The sequence below is a fragment of the Culex pipiens genome, chromosome 3, assembly GCF_016801865.2.
Source record: "Culex pipiens pallens isolate TS chromosome 3, TS_CPP_V2, whole genome shotgun sequence".
Lineage (NCBI taxonomy): Eukaryota > Metazoa > Arthropoda > Insecta > Diptera > Culicidae > Culex > Culex pipiens.
Genome location: NC_068939.1, coordinates 166,239,974 through 166,246,518, shown reverse-complemented (window position 1 = coordinate 166,246,518; position 6,545 = coordinate 166,239,974).

The window sequence follows — 6,545 nt, the reverse complement described above, 5'->3', positions numbered from 1 at the left end:
TCTAAAATTCCTAGAATTGTATATTCCACATTCCTGAAAATTCTAAAAATTCCCTAAAATTCCTAAAATTCCAAAAACTCAAACAAAATCAAAAATTTTAAAAACTCCAAGATTTCTAAACATTTAGAAAATATCTGAAATTTCAAAATTCCTAATATTTCTAGAGTTCCTAAAATTAAAAAAAAATTGCTAATAAAACAAAAATTCCTGAAATTCCAGAATTTTCTCAAATTCCTTAAATTCCTCAAGTTCCCTAAATTCCAAAAAAATCCAAAAAATCCTAAAATTCATAAAATTAAAATAAAAAAATACAAAAAATAACGAAAAATCCTGAAATTTTTAAAATTGAAAGTTCCTAAAAATTTAAAAATTACAAAAGATACAAATAAAGCAAAAATTATAAAAATTACAAAAGTTTCAAATATTTCTGAAATTTCTAAAATTTCTGAAATTCAAAATAAATCCTAAAATTTATAAAATTCTAATTTTTTTTTTAATTCTTAAAATTCCTAGAATTCCTAAAATTGTTAATATCCCTAAAATTTCTTAAATTCCTAAAATTTTGAATTAAAATGAATAGGAATGTAAAAAGGAAAAAAAAGATTTTCAAATTCATAATTTTGAAGAATTGCAAATTCTAAAATAGTTCAATTGAAAAATAAATAAAAAATATAGCTTAAAAAGATTATGATTTGAAATATTTTTAAAAAAATGTAGATTAATATTTTGTATTACCTTGAAAAACATATCAATTCGATGATTTTTCCCGCCATCTTTCATTAAAAATGAAAATTGAGTAAAATTTACCTGACATTTGCTCTACTTCCTCATTTTTGGGTACGGTTTTGACGAAAACAGAGTGATTGCGAATGAGCGTTTAGAATAAGAGAAAAATGTGCCAAAAATCATCAGCAAAAATGCACCTTGGTTGAAGCGCCCATTTGTTAGTTAGAGTCGAATCTGTTTCTTTTTAGGTGTTTTTGGATGTTACACATCTTTCAACAAATAATATTGACAAGGTCAAGTAGCTACTACTACTGTTTCAGCTGAAAATCTATTGTTATATAGTCTTCCAGATGTATATTTACACTCGTACTTGAGAACAACACAACTGTAGGATATTTAGAGCAAAAAATGGAATCAATTACCCCAATTGGAATAGTATTACGACTTAGCAGTTCAGCGACACAAACACACACACTATCGCCCTGGAGTTAATCATAAATAGCAAATACACTCCTGCATATTGAACAAAAAACGAAAACCTGTTATAGCAGCTACCTAATTAGCAAACTACCAAAATGTTAACAATACCAACTAATACAAATCTAACACGCAAATCTATTGTTCGACACACGCAAACAAACACAAATAAGAAAAAGAATCAACCAACAATTCTAAACGTAACGACAAAACCCTTAAATTGCTGGAAAATAAACGTATTACCTAAAATAAAGCTTCTTAGAGTCAAACTTCACCAGTGTATAATCATAGCGCAGCAACTACTTAATCGGGTACGAGAATAATAATTATACTAGTTCTATTAAACAAAACAAAGCGAAAGAAAAAAACACACACACATTTCTATATACATATACTTCAGAAATAAATAACAAAAACAAAAGTAGCGCCTATAAATAACATTAGCAAAAATAAAACTACGTCACAGTAGGCCGTTTAAGAACAATATTGAAAGAAAAAATAAACAACAAAAACAAACATAGACTGCACATTACAAGAGGAAAAGATGAAAAAACACGGAATAGTAAATAGATATATTATACAAAACAAGCTGCACGCTCGATGGAGGTGACGCATTCCGCGCCGGGCTAAGAAGGCCATGAAAGAAGCAATACCCATGTAGAAAAAAAAAGAAAGAAAACTGATGGAAACGGACTGCAATTGAGGTTATAATCAATTGTTTTGATATTCATAAAAGTGGCACTAAAAAAAACTCTAAACGAACACAAAGAATACACGAGCGCCTACAACACACGACAACTTCAAGAAAGTACACGCAAAAAATCAATTGCAAAGGAAAGAGAGCAAATTATGATGCAAAAAGGGAAAACAAACAATATACACAAACACATTAAACTTCTGTCCGTTAGCGTGGACGTCCGTAGTGCTATTTTACTCTAGAGGATAGTCGAACATTTACCGATTAAGCACCAAGCACACACACACATAGACAAACCAACACACGGTGAACAGGCAGTATTCGCTGGTATTCACGTATTCGGGAAAAGTAAAAGTACACCACAAAACAAAACAAAAAAGCTGGAAGAAGGAGAAGCCATTTAATGGGAAAATAAAATGAAAAGAAACATGTTTCAAATTTGATGAGTCTTTTTTCTGTGGCTTAAACAATCCGAAATAAACCATTTTTATCATAACATTTAATTTTTAATGTCTTTATTATTATTAGAAATTAAAGCTAGATTCACTCCACTTTCGACAAAAAAACTAAAAACTAAAAACTAAAAGCTTAAAACTAAAAGCTTAAAACTAAAAACTAAAAACTAAATCTAATCTAATCTAATCTAATCAGACCCTAGCGCAGCCAATCTTTCGAAGGGATCCTGGAGAGTGCCTTAGGTTAGATGACGCCTAGCACTCTTCTTGTCATTTATTAACATTTGTAGTGCGCCATTGCATTAGAATGCATTGAAACATCACAAGCGTTAAAGCGGCCAGGCCTACTGCGTAAAGCCGTATCGCAGAGATGACTCGTAATTGGGTTGAGTTTGAGCACTGAATGTTCGAACAACAACACAATTCTGAATCGACAGGGGAGGAAGAAGCGTGGGGACACACCACCATACGCTCCGATATTTTTTTTGGTTGTATTCGTTGGGAGCACCATGCTAAGAAGGTTTGGTACTCCGGACCATCTGGGATGGGACATTGTATTTCCACGAATGCCCTGGACACTATTTGCCGTGGTTATAGCGCCACAACTCGCTCAAAAACTAAAAACTAAAAACTAAAAACTAAAAACTAAAAACTAAAAACTAAAAACTAAAAACTAAAAACTAAAAACTAAAAACTAAAAACTAAAAACTAAAAACTAAAAACTAAAAACTAAAAACTAAAAACTAAAAACTAAAAACTAAAAACTAAAAACTAAAAACTAAAAACTAAAAACTAAAAACTAAAAACTAAAAACTGAAAACTAAAAACTAAAAACTAAAAACTAAAAACTAAAAACTAAAAACTAAAAACTAAAAACTAAAAACTAAAAACTAAAAACTAAAAACTAAAAACTAAAAACTAAAAACTAAAAACTAAAAACTAAAAACTAAAAACTAAAAACTAAAAACTAAAAACTGAAAACTAAAAACTAAAAACTAAAAACTAAAAACTAAAAACTAAAAACTAAAAACTAAAAACTAAAAACTAAAAACTAAAAACTAAAAACTAAAAACTAAAAACTAAAAACTAAAAACTAAAAACTAAAAACTAAAAACTAAAAACTAAAAACTAAAAACTAAAAACTAAAAACTAAAAACTAAAAACTAAAAACTAAAAACTAAAAACTAAAAACTAAAAACTAAAAACTAAAAACTAAAAACTAAAAAATAAAAACTAAAAACTAAAAACTAAAAACTAAAAACTAAAAACTAAAAACTAAAAACTAAAAACTAAAAACTAAAAACTAAAAACTAAAAACTAAAAACTAAAAACTAAAAACTAAAAACTAAAAACTAAAAACTAAAAACTAAAAACTTAAAACTAATCTAATCTAATCTAATCGAACACAAGCGCAGCCAGTCCGAAGAAAGCATCCTGGAAGAACTTGTGGTAAGATTACGCCTCAAGTCCTTTCTTGTCAATATTAATGATTACAGTACATCCGAGTTACCCCGAAAATGTATAGCAAAAATTAAAGCGGCCAGGCCTACTGCGTTGCATTAACCGCAGAGACAGATTCTGTGAACGGATCACATTTCACAGAATCATCAGGGGAGGAAGGATGCGTGGACATACCGTACCAAACGCTCCGAATCAGTTGTGGTGTGGTGTGTTAGTGTAAATTTGGCAGATAATAATATATAGAGGCGAAGGGGGGGGGGGGGGGGGTTGGGAGGGGGAGGAAATGAGGATAGGAGAAAGGGAAGGTGGGAAAGGGATAATATGGATATATCATTTGATCAATAGAATATTATATAAAATAAGGGAAAAAAAACTTCTATCAAATAATGATAGATAAAATGGATAGATCTCACAAACTCCTGGGTCCAACTCGATATAACCGGAAAGTGTTGTTCCACAACGCCTTGATTGTTGCTCTTGGAAAACAGGCTGTTATCTCCACAATCCTCCTCATCAGCTGGAAAAAGACTTCTAATCCACCGGAACCGAAAAACCGCCAGAAAAGTTTCACTGCAGCAGAAGTCCATCGTAAAAGCAACTACACCGGAACAGCAGGAACCAGGAACCAATCCACATTGAAAGCGATCCACCAGAACTGAACTCCACTCGTAAATGAACGACACCGGAACTTTACTCCAACGGAAAACTTAAAAAAAATCTTGAGGAAAATCCACTTCTTTGAAAACAGAAAAAAAACGCCAGCGAAAAAAACTTTCCGTCCGAACACGCGCGTAGGTTGCTTCGATCTCCAAAAAAAAACTAAAAACTAAAAACTAAAAAACTAAAAAACTAAAAACTAAAAACTAAAAACTAAAAACTAAAAACTAAAAACTAAAAACTAAAAACTAAAAACTAAAAACTAAAAACTAAAAACTAAAAACTAAAAACTAAAAACTAAAAACTAAAAACTAAAAACTAAAAACTAAAAACTAAAAACTAAAAACTAAAAACTAAAAACTAAAAACTAAAAACTAAAAACTAAAAACTAAAAACTAAAAACTAAAAACTAAAAACTAAAAACTAAAAACTTAAAACTTAAAACTTAAAACTCAAAACTTAAAACTTAAAACTTAAAACTTAAAACTTAAAACTTAAAACTTAAAACTTAAAACTTAAAACTTAAAACTTAAAACTTAAAACTTAAAACTTAAAACTTAAAACTTAAAACTTAAAACTTAAAACTTAAAACTTAAAACTTAAAACTTAAAACTTAAAACTTAAAACTTAAAACTTAAAACTTAAAACTTAAAACTTAAAACTTAAAACTTAAAACTTAAAACTTAAAACTTAAAACTTAAAACTTAAAACTTAAAACTTAAAACTTAAAACTTAAAACTTAAAACTTAAAACTTAAAACTTAAAACTTAAAACTTAAAACTTAAAACTTAAAACTTAAAACTTAAAACTTAAAACTTAAAACTTAAAACTTAAAACTTAAAACTTAAAACTTAAAACTTAAAACTTAAAACTTAAAACTTAAAACTTAAAACTTAAAACTTAAAACTTAAAACTTAAAACTTAAAACTTAAAACTTAAAACTTAAAACTTAAAACTTAAAACTTAAAACTTAAAACTTAAAACTTAAAACTTAAAACTTGAACTTTTAAGTATCTATTTTGAAAATTGATACTATTCGATTCTCTTATTGTTGGTACAGAAAAGTAGGCTTTTTCGTAGTTCGAGAAGATAGAAAAAGTAAGTAGTTTCATGCAGAATAGGGTCCTAAAGCGAATTATTCATTTGGATGTACAGCGGTTAAAATATTTCTGATCACTTTTTTTGAGTTTAAAGCAAAACAAAAATTTCAAGTCAACTTTTAACGATGGATCAACTATGGTCCCCTTGGAAAGAGCTGTCAAAATAGGGCAACGAAGTTTATTTATCAAAATTGATTTACAAATCCATTTTATTTATCGCTGTGAACAATAATAACAGCAATTTAAGCTTAATTTTAGGACCCAATTGCCAAAAAAAATCTGTTTGCAATAGGGTCCTGAAGCTCTATGAAAACGATAAAAACACGATAAAAAGCCGTTTCTGATCACTTTTTTTAAATGCTTAAAAATAAAATTGACAAGACAACATATTTTCGACTACTATGGTCCCTTGGGAAAGATCTGTCAAGTAGGACTTCTTTTGTCAAGAAGGGCCGCGAAGTTAATTTTTTAAAAATGATTTGAAAATTCATTCAAAATCATTTGCGGTCGTCCAAAGGTTATTGAACTCGGAAAAATAAGCTGTATCGTTGTGAACAACAATATCAAAAAAATCATGCTTAGTTTTAGGACCCAATTCCGTCGTGAAACCACATACTTTTCCTGTCATTCTCGCCTACTTTTTACTACATACAAAAAAAAACAAAATGGAAAATTCATACCTTTCAATAAAATAAAATGAGTGCTGAAAAGTTGAACTTTTTAATTAACAACAAAATTAACATTTTTCAATATTTTTTGTTTTGAACGGTGAATAGGGTCCTAAAGCCCTATGTAAATTTCTATGTACAGCGGTAAAAAACACGATTAAAAACCATTTCTGATAACCTTTTTTTCATTTTAATACAAAAAAATAAATAAATAGACAAGCCAACATTTTTTCGATGGGTCAATTATGGTCACCTTGACCTTTTCTGCCAAGAAGGTCAGCGAAGTTAATTTTTTTTTTTAAAT